This window comes from Engystomops pustulosus, chromosome 3, assembly GCF_040894005.1.
Source record: "Engystomops pustulosus chromosome 3, aEngPut4.maternal, whole genome shotgun sequence".
Taxonomy (NCBI): Eukaryota; Metazoa; Chordata; class Amphibia; order Anura; family Leptodactylidae; genus Engystomops; species Engystomops pustulosus.
This window is the reverse complement of record NC_092413.1, coordinates 139,004,310-139,021,227: the sequence shown is the minus strand read 5'-3', so window position 1 is coordinate 139,021,227 and position 16,918 is coordinate 139,004,310.

Below are 16,918 nucleotides of genomic sequence, written 5' to 3'. Positions count from 1 at the left end.
CAGCCTTTAGTTAATGGTCACCTTGGAGACCCTTTCCGGATCATGTCGGGTGTGACACAAGGCTACCGCCTCAGCCCCTTGCTATATGTCTTTAGTTTAGACTAGAGATGAGCGAACATGCTCGTCCGAGCTTGATGCTCGGTCGAGCATTAGGGTACTCGAAACTGCTCGTTACTCGGACGAATACTTCGCCCGCTCGAGAAAATGGCAGCTCCCGCCGTTTTGCTTTTTGGCGGCCAGAAACAGAGCCAATCACAAGCCAGGAGACTCTGCACTCCACCCAGCATGACGTGGTACCCTTACACGTCGATAGCAGTGGTTGGCTGGCCAGATCAGGTGACCCTGGGATAGACTAGCCGCTGGCCGCGCTGCTCGGATCATTCTGTCTCTGGATGCCGCTAGGGAGAGAGCTGCTGCTGGTCAGGGAAAGCGTTAGGGTGTTCTATTAGCTTACTGTTAGGCAGGAGTGATTCTCAAAGAACCCAACAGCCCTTCTTAGGGCTACAATAACGTTCTACTTTTTTTATTTTAATTTGCATCTTTTACCATTTTGTGAGGAATTAGCAGGGGGACTTGCTACCGTTGTGTTTAGCTCTTAGTGGCACACATATCCATAGCAAAGACCGAAGTGGGAAAATTCAGTAGGGGTTGGATTTCTATTAGGCAATAACTCAGTGTCATCTCATCTGGCATAGTAGTGTGCTTCCTTTGATACTTGGCTAGAAAATAGCCATAGGAGAATACAAACAGCTTCTTGAAGCCTACAGTAGCGTTCTATATATTTGATTTCTGGTTGATCTGCTGGTGGCTGTAGTTTCTGCAGTGCATGTACTTGCCAATTCTGAGCAATTTGTAGTGAGACTTGCGACCGCTGTGTTCTGCGCTTAGTGGCGCACATATCCATAGCAAAGGCCGAAGTGGCAAAATTCAGTAGGGGTTGGATTTCTATTAGGCAATAACTCAGTGTCATCTCATCTGGCATAGTAGTGTGCTTCCTTTGATACTTGGCTAGAAAATAGCCATAGGAGAATACAAACAGCTTCTTGAAGCCTACAGTAGCGTTCTATATATTTGATTTCTGGTTGATCTGCTGGTGGCTGTAGTTTCTGCAGTGCATGTACTTGCCAATTCTGAGCAATTTGTAGTGAGACTTGCGACCGCTGTGTTCTGCGCTTAGTGGCGCACATATCCATAGCAAAGGCCGAAGTGGCAAAATTCAGTAGGGGTTGGATTTCTATTAGGCAATAACTCAGTGTCATCTCATCTGGCATAGTAGTGTGCTTCCTTTGATACTTGGCTAGAAAATAGCCATAGGAGAATACAAACAGCTTCTTGAAGCCTACAGTAGCGTTCTATATATTTGATTTCTGGTTGATCTGCTGGTGGCTGTAGTTTCTGCAGTGCATGTACTTGCCAATTCTGAGCAATTTGTAGTGAGACTTGCGACCGCTGTGTTCTGCGCTTAGTGGCGCACATATCCATAGCAAAGGCCGAAGTGGCAAAATTCAGTAGGGGTTGGATTTCTATTAGGCAATAACTCAGTGTCATCTCATCTGGCATAGTAGTGTGCTTCCTTTGATACTTGGCTAGAAAATAGCCATAGGAGAATACAAACAGCTTCTTGAAGCCTACAGTAGCGTTCTATATATTTGATTTCTGGTTGATCTGCTGGTGGCTGTAGTTTCTGCAGTGCATGTACTTGCCAATTCTGAGCAATTTGTAGTGAGACTTGCGACCGCTGTGTTCTGCGCTTAGTGGCGCACATATCCATAGCAAAGGCCGAAGTGGCAAAATTCAGTAGGGGTTGGATTTCTATTAGGCAATAACTCAGTGTCATCTCATCTGGCATAGTAGTGTGCTTCCTTTGATACTTGGCTAGAAAATAGCCATAGGAGAATACAAACAGCTTCTTGAAGCCTACAGTAGCGTTCTATATATTTGATTTCTGGTTGATCTGCTGGTGGCTGTAGTTTCTGCAGTGCATGTACTTGCCAATTCTGAGCAATTTGTAGTGAGACTTGCGACCGCTGTGTTCTGCGCTTAGTGGCGCACATATCCATAGCAAAGGCCGAAGTGGCAAAATTCAGTAGGGGTTGGATTTCTATTAGGCAATAACTCAGTGTCATCTCATCTGGCATAGTAGTGTGCTTCCTTTGATACTTGGCTAGAAAATAGCCATAGGAGAATACAAACAGCTTCTTGAAGCCTACAGTAGCGTTCTATATATTTGATTTCTGGTTGATCTGCTGGTGGCTGTAGTTTCTGCAGTGCATGTACTTGCCAATTCTGAGCAATTTGTAGTGAGACTTGCGACCGCTGTGTTCTGCGCTTAGTGGCGCACATATCCATAGCAAAGGCCGAAGTGGCAAAATTCAGTAGGGGTTGGATTTCTATTAGGCAATAACTCGGTGTCATCTCATCTGGCATAGTAGTGTGCTTCCTTTGATACTTGGCTAGAAAATAGCCATAGCAATAGGATAGGATTGTTTGGTTTTAAAAACTCAAAAAAAAACAAAAAACACAAAAAAAAAAAAAAACACAAAAAAACACAAAAAAAAACAAAAAGAAGTAAAAAAAAAAAAAAAAAGTTATAACTCTCATTTTAAAAATGTTTAACCCGAGGGCTAGGGGTAGAGGACGAGGGCGGGGACGTGGGCGTCCAACTACTGCAGGGGTCAGAGGCCGTGGTCCTGGGCGGGGTGAGACACCACCTGCTGATGAGGGAGCAGGGGAACGCCGCAGAGCTACACTCCCTAGGTTCATGTCTGAAGTTACTGGGACTCGTGGTAGAGCACTGTTGAGGCCAGAACAGTGCGAACAGGTGATGTCGTGGATTGCTGACAATGCTTCGAGCAATTTGTCCACCACCAGTCAGTCTTCCACGCAGTCCACCCATGTCACCGAAATCCCCACTCCTCCAGCTCCTGCACCTCAGCCTCCTCCCCCCCAGTCTGCCCCCTCCCAGGAAAATTTGGCATTTGAACCGGCATACTCTGAGGAACTGTTTTCTGGACCCTTCCCACAGTCACAAACCACTTGTCCGGTTGCTGCTGAGCAATTTTCCGATGCCCAGGTTTTCCACCAGTCACAGTCTGTGGGTGATGATGACCTTCTTGACGTAGTGGAAGTGTGTAAAGAGGTGTCCGACGATGAGGAGACACGGTTGTCAGACAGTGGGGAAGTTGTTGTCAGGGCAGGAAGTCCGAGGGGGGAGCAGACTGAGGGATCGGAGGATGATGAGGTGACAGACCCAAGCTGGGTTGAGAGGCCGGGTGAACACAGTGCTTCTGAGACGGAGGAGAGTCCTCGACCTGAACAGGTTGGAAGAGGCAGTGGTGGGGCCAGACGGAGAGGCAGGGCCAGAGCTGGTGCATCAGCGCCACTGTCAACTAGTGAAGCTCCCGTGGTGAGGGCTCTTGCGGCGAGGGCTAGATCTTCAGAAGTGTGGAGGTTCTTTAAGGAAACACCGGATGACCGACGGACTGTGGTGTGCAACATTTGCCAAACCAGGCTCAGCAGGGGTTCCACCACTACTAGCTTAACTACCACCAGTATGCGCAGGCATATGAATGCTAAGCACCCCACTCAGTGGCAACAAGCCCGTTCACCTCCGGCCGTGCACACCACTGCTCCTTCCCCTGTGTCAGCTGCTAGTCAGCCCCCTGCCCAGGACCCTGGCACAAAAACCCCATCGTCGCCTCCACGATCCTCCACAGCATCCACCAGCGTTCAGCTCTCCATACCCCAGACGCTGGAGCGGAAACGCAAATATAGTGCAACCCACCCGCACGCCCAAGCCCTTAATGTGCACATCTCCAGATTGCTTAGCCTGGAGATGCTGCCCTATAGGCTAGTAGAGACCGAGGCCTTTCGCAACCTCATGGCGGCGGCCGCCCCTCGGTATTCGGTCCCCAGCCGCCACTACTTTTCCCGATGTGCCGTCCCAGCCCTGCACCAGCACGTGTCAGACAACATCATCCGTGCCCTGACCAACGCCGTTTCTGACAAGGTCCACCTGACCACGGACACGTGGACGAGTGCTGCCGGGCAGGGCCACTATATATCGCTGACGGCACATTGGGTTAACTTGGTGGAGGCTGGGACCGAGTCTGACCCTGGGGCTGCTCATATACTGCCGACGCCGAGGATTGCGGGGCCTACCTCGGTCCAGGTGTTTCAGGCCTACTATGCCTCCTCCTCCTCCCACCCCTCCTCCACCTCCTCCTCCGAACTACCATCCGTGGGCACGGCGCCATCAGGCGGTAGCTCTAGGCACAGCAGCAGTGCCGTCGCTAAGCGACAGCAGGCGGTGCTCAAACTGCTGAGCCTAGGCGACAAAAGGCACACCGCCCAAGAGCTATTACAGGGCATCACGGCGCAGACTGATCTGTGGCTGGCACCGCTGAACCTCAAGCCGGGAATGGTTGTGTGTGACAACGGCCGTAACCTGGTGGCGGCTCTGCAACTCGGCAGACTGACACATGTGCCATGCCTGGCCCATGTGTTAAATCTGATAGTGCAGCGTTTCCTCAAGACATACCCCAATCTGTCTGATTTGCTCACGAAGGTGCGCCGCATCTGTGCGCATTTCAGGAAGTCCAGCCCAGATGCTGCCACTCTCAGGGCAGCGCAGCGGCGCCTCCAACTGCCCGCTCACCGACTGTTGTGCGACGTGCCCACGAGGTGGAATTCAACACTGACCATGTTATCCAGAGTTTACCAGCAGCGCAGAGCGATTGTAGACTGCCAGATGTCAACTTCCACCAGAACTGGTAGTCAGGTCAGTCAGCTTCCTCAAGTCTACAATGAGGAGTGGACGTGGATGTCTGATATCTGTCAGGTGCTGAGTAACTTTGAGGAGTCAACACAGATGGTCAGTGGCGATGCCGCCATCATCAGCCTCACCATCCCGCTGCTTGGCCTGTTGAAAAACTCTCTGGTCAGCATGAAGTCGGAAGCTTTGCGCTCGTCACAAGAGACGGGGGAAGAATATTCCCTTGTTGATAGCCAAAGCACCCTGAGGTCTGTTTCTCAGCGCATATCGGAGGAGGTGGAGGTGGAGGAGGATGAGGAGGAAGAGGAGGAGAATGTTGGCGAGACACAAGAGGGGACCATTGTTGAGTCCTTCACTGTTCAGCGTGTATGGGCAGAAGAAGAGGAGTTGGAGGAGTTGGAGGAGGAGGAAATGGACAGTCAGGCCAGTGAGGGGAGTGAATTCTTACGCGTTGGTACTCTGGCGCATATGGCAGATTTCATGCTAGGCTGCCTATCCCGTGACCCTCGCGTTCAAAGAATTTATTCCAGCACCGATTACTGGGTGTTCACTCTCCTGGACCCACGGTACAAGCAAAATCTTCCCACTCTCATCCCTGGAGAGGAAAGGAGTGTGAGAATGCATGAATACCAGCAGGCCCTGGTGCACAAGCTGAAACAGTATTTCCCTTCTGACAGCGCTAGCGGCAGAGTGCGTAGTTCTGCGGGACAAGTAGCGAGGGAGAGTAGGCGAGCAGGCAGCTTGTCCAGCACTGGCAAGGGTACGCTTTACAAGGCTTTTGCCAGCTTTATGTCACCCCAGCAAGACACTGTCACCTGTCCCCAGTCTCGGCAGAGTAGGGCTGATCTTTACAGAAAGATGGTGAGGGAGTACGTAGCTGACCATACCATCGTCCTAAATGATCACACAGCTCCCTACAACTACTGGGTTTCAAAGCTGGACATGTGGCACGAACTGGCGCTGTACGCCTTGGAGGTTCTTGCCTGCCCTGCCGCTAGCGTCTTGTCCGAGCGGGTTTTCAGTGCAGCTGGTGGCATCATCACCGATAAGCGTACACGCCTGTCGACTGACAGCGCTGACAGGCTGACGCTTATTAAAATGAATAAAGGCTGGATTTCTCAGAATTTCCAATCTCCACCAGGTGAAGGAAGCTCAACCTGAATAATTGATCCACTCCTCCTCCTCCTCCTCATTTTCCTCCTTCTCCTCCTCTTTGTACAGTAAAGCAGAGGAAAATGGCTATTTTTTGACAGGGCCCACTGGCTCTTGCTATAGTACTTCATGCATTTAATTTTTCTGGAGGGCCACCTACCCGGTCCTCTGTTTGAAACAATTTTTGTGAGTGCCACATACAGGCACTCAATCTATTCCATTTTTCTGGAGGGCCACCTACCCGGTCCTCTGTTTTAAAAAATTTTTGGGACTGCCACATACAGGCACTCAATCTATTCCATTTTACTGGAGGGCCACCTACCTGCTCCTCTGGTTTGAAACATTTTTGGGACTGCCACATACAGGCACTCAATCTATTCCATTTTACTGCAGGGCCACCTACCTGCTCCTCTGGTTTGAACAATTTTTGGGACTGCCACATACAGGCACTCAATCTATTCCATTTTACTGCAGGGCCACCTACCTGCTCCTCTGGTTTGAACAATTTTTGGGACTGCCACATACAGGCACTCAATCTATTCCATTTTACTGCAGGGCCACCTACCTGCTCCTCTGGTTTGAAGAATTTTTGGGACTGCCACATACAGGCACTCAATCTATTCCATTTTACTGGAGGGCCACCTACCTGCTCCTCTGGTTTGAAACATTTTTGGGACTGCCACATACAGGCACTCAATCTATCCCATTTTACTGGAGGGCCACCTACCTGCTCCTCTGGTTTGAAAAATGTTTGGGACTGCCACATACAGGCACTCAATCTATTCCATTTTACTGGAGGGCCACCTACCTGCTCCTCTGGTTTGAAACATTTTTGGGACTGCCACATACAGGCACTCAATCTATTCCATTTTACTGCAGGGCCACCTACCTGCTCCTCTGGTTTGAACAATTTTTGGGACTGCCACATACAGGCACTCAATCTATTCCATTTTACTGCAGGGCCACCTACCTGCTCCTCTGGTTTGAACAATTTTTGGGACTGCCACATACAGGCACTCAATCTATTCCATTTTACTGCAGGGCCACCTACCTGCTCCTCTGGTTTGAACAATTTTTGGGACTGCCACATACAGGCACTCAATCTATTCCATTTTACTGCAGGGCCACCTACCTGCTCCTCTGGTTTGAAGAATTTTTGGGACTGCCACATACAGGCACTCAATCTATTCCATTTTACTGGAGGGCCACCTACCTGCTCCTCTGGTTTGAAACATTTTTGGGACTGCCACATACAGGCACTATCCAAATTAAATTGTCTCCATAGCAGCCTCCACACGTTGTCTCCATTGCTACCTCCAAAAGTCGTCCATATAGCTGCCTCCATACATCGTCCCTTTATCAAACGAGGTGTGTCAGGCAGAAATTTGGGTTGTTTTCATGGATTCCACATCAAAGTTGTTAACTTTGTCGCCACCCTGCTGTGTTATCCACAAAATATACTGGCAAACTTTTACCATTTAGGGATATTATTTCAGCGCTTCTTGCGCATCTGTTTACATTCCCCTCACCCGGCATATCCTAAACTTATAAGAACGCTACTACACTTGATCTTATACAAAAGGTTCTTAGAAGTGCTGTTTGGGGAGTAGCCTAGAGACAGGGGCTTGGATTGGCGAAAGCTCGCCTGGCAGCGGAACGCCAGCTCCATGCGCATCATGCGCTTCTTGCGCATCTGTTTACATTCCCCTCACCCGCCATATCCCAAACTTATAAGAACGCTACTACACTTAACTTGGTGCAGGCTGGGACCGAGTCTGACCCTGGGGCTGGTCATATACTGCCGACGCAGAGAATTGCGGGGCCTACCTCGGTCCAGGTCTCAAAGGCCTACTATACCTCCTCCCACCCCTCCTCCACCTCCTCCTCCTCCGAATTACCATCCGTGGGCATGGCGCCATCAGTCGGTAGCTCTAGGCACAGCAGCAGTGCCGTCGCTAAGCGACAGCAGGCGGTGCTGAAACTGCTGAGCCTAGGCGATAAAAGGCACACCGCCCAAGAGCTATTACAGGGCATTCCACATCAAAGTTGTTAACTTTGTCGCCACCCTGCTGTGTAATCCACAAAATATACTTGCAAACTTTTACCATTTAGGGATATTATTTCAGCGCTTCTTGCGCATCTGTTTACATTCCCCTCACCCGCCATATCCTAAACTTATAAGAACGCTACTACACTTGATCTTATACAAAAGGTTCTTAGAAGTGCTGTTTGGGGAGTAGCCTATAGACAGGGGCTTGGATTGGCGAAAGCTCGCCTGGCAGCGGAGCGCCAGCTCCATGCCAAGATCCAACTAACATAGTTTTAACTGCAGCACCTTTAATCTACTACTAGTTCACTGCCTCCATACATGGTCCCCTTATCAAACGAGCTGTGTCAGGCAGAATTTTGGGTTGTTTTCATGGCTTCCATGTTAACTTTGTCGCCACCCTGCTGTGTAATCCACAAAATATACTGGCAAACTTTTATCATGTACCGATATTATTTGAGCGCTTCTTGCTCACCTCCTTTGGTTCCTCTCTGCCACCCATTGGTTTGAAGCCTGAGTCCATTTAGGGTATGTCGCCATGACACTCTCTAGCCTGCTGCCGCTGCCTCTGCATGCCGTCCCCTATAGTGTCAGGGTCAATTATTGGATGTTTTAGATGCTATCTAGCTTCATTCTGTCACTCTGTCATGGCCATGCTGTTGCCCATAATTTTGGCATAATGGTGCGATTAGGCAGCCTCAGAGGCATCCATGCATGCTGCCCCTGCTGTTTCCTGTCCATTTCCGTGGTGTTTCCATCCTTTTCTGAGGTTCCCAGGTGTTTGGCCAAGCTTCCCTGTGCAGAGCCTTGGTCCCCTTGAAAAATGCTCGAGTCTCCCATTGACTTCAATGGGGTTCGTTATTCGAGACGAGCACTCGAGCATCGGGAAAAGTTCGTCTCGAATAACGAGTACCCGAGCATTTTAGTGTTCGCTCATCTCTAGTTTAGACCCCTTTTTAAGAAAATTGCTAGGCAATGAGGAATTTACAGGACTGAGGTGTCATTAATTTGCAGAGTAAAGTTGATGTTATGTGCCTATGCAGATGATGTGACAGTTTTCATGTCCCCTAGAGATGACTGTGTGGCTCTACAGCAGGAGATAGCAGCTTTCTCCAAGGTGTCTAACTCAGCCGTGAACATGGAGAATAGCGAGGCTCTGTGGCTGGGTGATGAAAATGGGGTCTTCCCGTTTCCCTTCAGGACAGTAGAGGAGAAGATAAAGATTCTGGGAGTTGTGTTTGGAGCTTTAGATGAAGGGAAAGTAAACTGGGATGAGAAGCTGGCTGTGTGTGAGCAGAAGCTGCAGAGCTGAGGGTACTGAAAGCTGACATACCAGGAGAAGGTCAGCCTTTTGAGCACCTTCCTACTCCCCATCTTCTTGTATATCAGTGTGGCGTTCCCTCTGCCAGACAATTTACTTCCCAGACTGATCAACGTCGTCTTCCACTTTTTCCAGTATTCCAGTATTATAGTAGCTATATTCTTGTACATAGGGGCAATATTGTAGTTATATTCTTGTATATAGGGAGCAGTATTATACTAGTTATATTCTTGTACATAGGGGGCAGTATTATAGTAGTTATATTCTTGTACACAGAGGCCAGTATTATACTAGTTGTATTATTGTTCATGGTTTGGGGTCACTGTAACATGAGGAACCTAATTGCAAGGACACAGCATTAGAAAGGTTGAGAACCACTATTTTAAATCCATTAAAAATATTGACAACCAAAGTCACAATACCTCGTCTTAAAGATGCTTATTGGAGAAATAACATTACGTTCTTTCTCTAGCTGTATTGCTTCAAAAACAGCTTGTGGTGAATGTCAAACTGACTCATCTACTACCTCTCTCTGGAGTTCACACCAATCAGACACGGTATGCTCGCACCTGAGAGGCTTGTGCCATTGCACTAATACACTGCATTACTGCAGAATTTTCAAAACTACATGTTGACAAACCACAAAGCTTATGGTAGAATGTCCTATGGACAGATAAGATTAAAATTGAACTTTGTGAACATAGAGCCTGATGTGCTTGCCAAAGATGGAAAAATGAAGCATATCTTGAAAAGAACATTGTCCCTACTGTGAAATGTTCTGCGAGTTAAATATGTGTCACAGCGAAGGGTCTGAATACTTATGACCATCTGATTTTTCAGTTTTTTTTGTTTAATAAATTAGCAAAGAGATCTACATTTCCTTTTTATTTTTCTGGAAAGCTGGAGTGCGGAGTGTACATTAATGAGCAAAAAAATTACTATTTTGATCTTGCCAATTGGTTGAAATAACAATACTTTCTGTGCCCACTGTAAAACTTTTACTTTGATAGGATAGTTTTGTTAAATGTTTTAGGTTTATAGAATTAGACAAATATAACAAACTTTTACCAAAATATGTATGGCATCAAACTGGCACCCTTCCCCAGGTTCAGCTACATTGGCAAAGAGTACTAATGCGAACTGTCAGCTTTGTCTACTGCTCCTCCTCTGTCTCTCTTCCTTCTCTATGCTGCCTTTAGCTAGCATGGTGGACATTTGTGTCATTTTAAAGAAGATTACTAGTCACAGGGCAGATTTATGCCTCTAGTGCCCCCCCCCCCCCTAGTTTATCTGTGCTTGAATTTGATAGATTTCCCTATCCCTAGTGGATATCTGTGTTTCTAGGTGCCAGAAGATATAGCAGCTGGATGTGTGCCCTTGCAATGACATTGGATGCAATGAATTAAGTGAGTTAAAGGGACTTTAGCAGTTCATTTAACAATTAAAACAATCATAGTGCAGGGAATTTTTTTCGGATTTAGAATTTGATGTGAATGCTAAAATAGTACTTTAAAAAAAAATGCAAAATATTCCTTCCATAATCATAATCCATCCATGTTTTTCTGATTTGCTGGGGATCCCAGTAGTAAAATCCCCACCAATCTGACACTTACGGCACATTCACACTGCCTTTGCCGTGCTGCGGTACGGCGGGCACGCGGCAGAGGGAGGAGGAGGTGAGCACCACTCACCCCCACCCGTCTCCTTAGAGGAATATGGCGAACACGGTGCCGTAGGTCGACAAAAGATAGGGCATGTCCTATCTTTTTACGGAGTATGGTGCCACACCAACTGATAAGAAATCAATAGGTGTTATACATAATCCTTTTTTCACTTCATATGACAAAATAGAGCAACTGAATGCACAATGCAAATGTTACTGTCTAAAAACTACCCTTCATGTAATATTACAATGAAAGTTATTTGTATAAACCATTGTTAGCCACTAGAGGGAGCATCATTTATGTGCTACATCAATAAAAAGCACAGAACACAGATGATTAGTAAAGGACATTTGATAATGTTATGATTGGGGAGGAATGAGTGTCTGAAAGAGTTCTGAAAATATAGGAGTCTGTCTGTACCTGATACTTTTCTGGTGGCTATAAATCGTTACATTCCTGGACCAATTTGGCAAGCTTTGTGCGCTATATAAATAAAGAATTATTATTACATATACAGATTGTACTGGCTGAACCCTCTCCAAGCTGGGCAGGTGGTCTTATGAATTAAACTTACCGTATGCTAGTTTAATGGTAATATACAAGAGAAAATCAATACTTTTGTGACCACATATATCAAATGTTCAGTTTGAATTTACAACATATTCAACACAAAAGGATCAAAAAGAATTGATAAGATTTAAAAGTACATAAAATTGCACAAGAGGAAGATACTAATGGGCAACAACCGCAATTGCACAGGAGGAGTAAAACATAGTATGACATATAATCTACATGAAAGCCAAGATACAGTGCAATACAAAACCTTAAAGGGAATCTACCACCAGGATGAAGGACTGTATGCAAATGAGCCTGAGGGGTTCCATAGGTGTTAATGGAGCCCCTTAGGCTCATTTGCATACAGTCTTTCATCCTGGTGATACATGTCCTTTAAGGAATAAAACAAATCATTTTATATCCAAAATAATGAGAATAATTAAATACTAAAATTTAAGGCTAATTAGTGGCAAGTACCACTAATTTGCTATGTTTTTAATTCTATTCATGATTTTGCCTCATTTCTTTGGGTCTATAAATATTTTTTTTTATTCATAATAAATATTACTTTTGGTTTAATTTGCTTTTCCCATTTAAGCCAGAAAGCCAGTTCTGTCCTGGGGGGTCCTCTTGACACAGTGCAGGTGGTAGCTGAGAGGAGGACACTGTGTAAGTTGAAGTCTATTCTGAAGAATAGCTCCCATCCCTTGCATGAGACTGTGGTGGCATTGGGGAGCACATTCAGTGACCGACTGCTTCACCCCAAATGTGAAAGGGAGCGTTATCGTAAGTCATTCCTCATTGCTGCCATCAGGCTGTTCAACAAACAAGGCCCAAACAGAATTAACCTGCGCCCACCACCTAACCAGTCCCTGCAAGTCCCATCCACAGACTAAACATCAAACTGCCGATCATTGCTTGTCATAGTTTGTACTGTACTCTCTGTACCCTCTCTGCTGCTGTAACGCTGTGAATTTCCCCACTGTGGGACTAATAAAGGATTATCTTATCTTGTTTTGTCTTAATATTATCTAGAACAGAATGTGACACCTAAACAAAAGGTGACGACCTCAGGAGGCAGACATGGTTTGACATGACAGCCAGGAGCCATGCCAAGGTTCCAGGCCCATAAATCACAGTAATATTGCAATATATTGTACTCTGTTGGGCCTGAAATAATATTTAAAGGGAGTCTGGCACTCAAATTAACCCACCCAAATGGAATACTTAATTAAAAGCTATGAATAAAAACCATTGCTTTATCCCTAAATGGGATAAGGCCTCTTCATGGCAGCATTGTTAAAAAGAAATCAGTTTGGACTCTCCTCAAACAGATATAGAATCACAGAAGGTGAGTCCTGCATATTCATGGTTCCCCTGCACTGCCTGATTTCGTGTTCTTGATTGAAAGATCTCACTGCTACATGGGACTCTTGGGAGTACCCTGTGCATGGAACTAGTACTGAGGGACCTTCTGCTAATGTTCAACTGCAGACGTACGGCATAATTTGCACCAAAACTGCCAAGTTCCTGAACTACAGACACTACAATGCTATATTTCACCTGTCTACGGAGCAGGGATATTCCCAGACTTTTTCATTGATGTCCACAAGAAACAAGCTCAATATTTGCATGTCAAAAAACTGAAATATGCCATGCTTTCTCCCTCTAGAATTATTGATGGGGATCAAGCCTGTTTCTTTGACACTCCCGAAGAGGTCTTGGTGTGGCTGGATGTCAGGGGTCACACTGCTAAGTCCCGCTGACCTCGCATGTGACTTTGTATCCTTTCTTGTTGTGAATGGAAAGAGGAACCTAGCTGTACTATTGGGCGGCCCAGTTGTCCCACTTTCCTTGGATGTTCCACCTTGAGAAACCATGGCACTCATTATTGCCCCCCCCCCCCCCCCGATATTTTTGCTTACCCCGAACATCTTCTGTTTGGGGGGGAGGGGAGGACCAGAAGCTCTCCACTATTGCGCCAGCTACTTTTGCTTCTTCTTCCATTACTACATTCCTGGATTTGATAAGTTCACAACTGTGGTATAATCCTGCACCCCCTAAGCTTTCCTTGGTCCCTAATGGAACCAGTTGGAGGGACAGCGGAGTCATGGAGTCAAGGAGTAGATGAAGCGCTCCACTCCTTTTAACAGCTTAAAGACTCGACCTACCCAATTCCTTCCACCTACCATTCCTTCAGCTCCTTAACACTATAAACACGCAGTTCCCTGGTGACCAACTGGTAGATAACTCCTTTTCCCTTCCTACCCTTCTCCCGGAGGCTCCAAGTAGGACCCTTTTTTGCGTCTGTATAGTGAGCTCCTATCACATTAGGCGGGCATCTGCCCCAGTGAGGGAGCGGTGTAAGAATGAGCTAGGTCCATTAACGGATGAGGAGTGGTGTCTTGCCCTCTCTTTGCCCAGTCTGGTCTTTCCTAGACTTACATACTCCATAGTGCATACCTCAACACTGCCAGGGTTAGTAAATTCCGTTCTGGATTCCCAGACCTGTGCCCTAAGAGCCTTGAAAGCTCAAGTACTTTTCCTCACTTGCTATGGTCCTGTCCGTGGTTAGGGGTTTTAGGAACAGGTCTGCAGGTTTTTGTTTGACAAAATGGGAGTGGCTGTCTTTGACGACAGGCAGCATTTCTGTTCTTCCAAAAACAGCAAGTTAAGTTTATGCCGAAGCTAAATTTTTGTCTCATCTGACCACAGCACCACATGTACCTTCTTGAACAAGGGAACCTTTTGGGTACTGCAAGATTTTAAACCATTACAAAGTAATGTGTTACTAATGGTTTTCTTGGGGACTGTGGTCCCAGCTGCCTTGAGATCATTAACAAGTTTTCCCCTTTGTAGTTTTAGGCTGATCTGTCACCTTTCTCATGATCAAGGATACTTCATGAGGTGAGATATTGTATGGTACTCCAGATGTCTCCTCCTCACCCATTACTTATGGTTTTGTAGCCCATTCCAGCCTGTTTGGGTCTTTGTTCTTGTCCCTGACATTCTTAGAAAGGTCTTTGGGCTTGATAATTTTTTTTTTAGAGGTTAGAGCCTGACTGACTGAGTCTGTGGACAAGGAGTGTTTTATACAGGTGACTATATAAGACGCTGTCTGTAATGCAGGTGAATAGGTAACAAGGCGATTAGGAAATCGTCTGTTGGAGCCAGAACTATTAATGTTGGTAGGGGATGAAATACTTATTTCTCTATGAAAAAATGTAAAAAAAATTATGTAATTTATACAATGTGATTTTCTGGATGTTTTTGATATTCTATCTCTCAATGTTAAAATTAAACTACCATTAAAATTAGACTATTTATGTCTTTGTCAGTGGGCAAACTTACAAAATAAGCCAGGAATCCAATAATTATTTTCTTCACTGTATATGCAGCACTTTCAAATGATATACAGGCAGTCCCTGGGTTGCATACAAAATATGGTCCATAGGTTTGTTCTTAAGTTGAATTTGTATGTAAGTCGAAACTGTATATTTTATAATTGTAGATCCTGACCAAAAAAAAAGTTTCCCCAGTGACCATTCAAAATTTTTTGCTGTAATTGGACCAAGGCTTCAGTACAGACACCTCACAGCTGATCATTGCAGTCTGGGACTATAGTAAAGCATTCTGAGAGCTTCACTGGAGGGTCACAGGGGGCAGAGGGGTCCGTCTAACTATGGGTCGGCTGTAAGTCGAGTGACCTTAAGTAGGCGACCGCCTGTATATGCAGTGCCTTCAAATAAATTACTTGCTGCATACCTCTCCCACTCTGCCACTAGCATTCTCAAGTACTCCTGTACGACTTATGGTGAATGTCGTAGGTGGGGGGATTACATAATTGCACTGCCTGCTTCATACAGAGAGTGCAACACAGAAGATTAAAGATGAAGTCCTGCAGTAGTGCTCTCTGAATAAATTGCATTAGCGTTTTAAAGGAAGCCTACCATCAGAAATCTACCTATATAAGGTAAATCTGATGGTAGGTTACTATTATCCTACTAAACCCTAATCTATGTATCTTTAGCTAACCCTATAACGTTTTCTATTCTATGCTAAACTTTAGTATAGCTAATATGTAAATTTTCCAGAGAGGCTACTGGGGCAAAGGCTGCTCCATACGATCCCTCCCTGCCAGCACATCCTCGGTGCACACCTGCTACTACTCCCGATGTTCAGTGCTCTACCAGAGTTCTGCGCATGTACAGTAGCTCAGGCATCAGTGCTGATAGGGGCGCTGCTATACAAATCAATACAAGAAGCAAATCTGTTTGTGTTCATAAGTTGAATTGGCTTCAGTGAAAAAAAAAATGCCAGTGTGAATCCACCCTTTTTGCAGAATGACTTCACCAATATTACTCTTCCCTGTTATTATAAAAAGACCTTTTCAATAAAAGATTCAATTACTCACCATAAATTTCCTAATGTGCATTTTCGTGTGGGTTACTACACTTTTGAGTAAACTTTTTACTGTACAGAAATAGAACCAAAACCATTTATCAGATTAGAGGGGTATTCCAGGAATAAGCATGATTCTTCTGCAAATGGGTCATTAAAATATAAGCTAATATGTAATTAGCCGTTTTTCTATCCTGTGTAGAATAAAAAATTCTAGACACACATAATGAAGAATTAAAATCCACAAAACAGAAGATGGTCGCTGGTCACATGTACACATCATATGTCCTGCACCTCCCTGGGCAGGTTATGTGATCACCACTATGTTTGGCTGTAGTTGTTTGGTTGGAGTGCATCCAGTATGACCAGTGTAGTGGTGAGACACTTCAATGTGAGGTCATGTGCAGTGATGGCAGTTACACATCATTACTATGGTAACAGAGCAGGACAGTCTGTTACATCATCACTGGGAGCAGAGCATAAGAGGGAGGAGGAGTTACTGAGAATTGCAAGATCATGGGATTAGTACATGTAAATGGCATTAAATTTTGTCAATCATAAAATTAAACTATTTAAGCTCCGTTTTGTGATTAATGACCTCTTTAATTATAGCTATCTAGGATCAGCTTATTGGTTGTGATATCTGATCTTGACGAACATGAAACTGATAAGTCATCTGACATCATCAATAGGTCAATGTAACTCAAAAAGATACCAAAACTGCCGTTAGTACACAGAGATCAAACAGACATCTACATATGCCATTCAAAAAATAAGTTATGGCTTTTAGAACATGGAGACAAAAAAACAATGTTTTTTTTTAAATAAAAAATGTTTTTATTGTGCAAAATTGTAAAACATGTCACAGTTTTATAAATGTTATATCACATTGCTAGCAAGAGACTGTTACCTCTGTCTATTGCAGTACAGTGTATTTTCCCTTCTCACTATATTTTACAAAATCTTAGAGACCATAAATATACAGTTAGACCCTGCACTGTCAT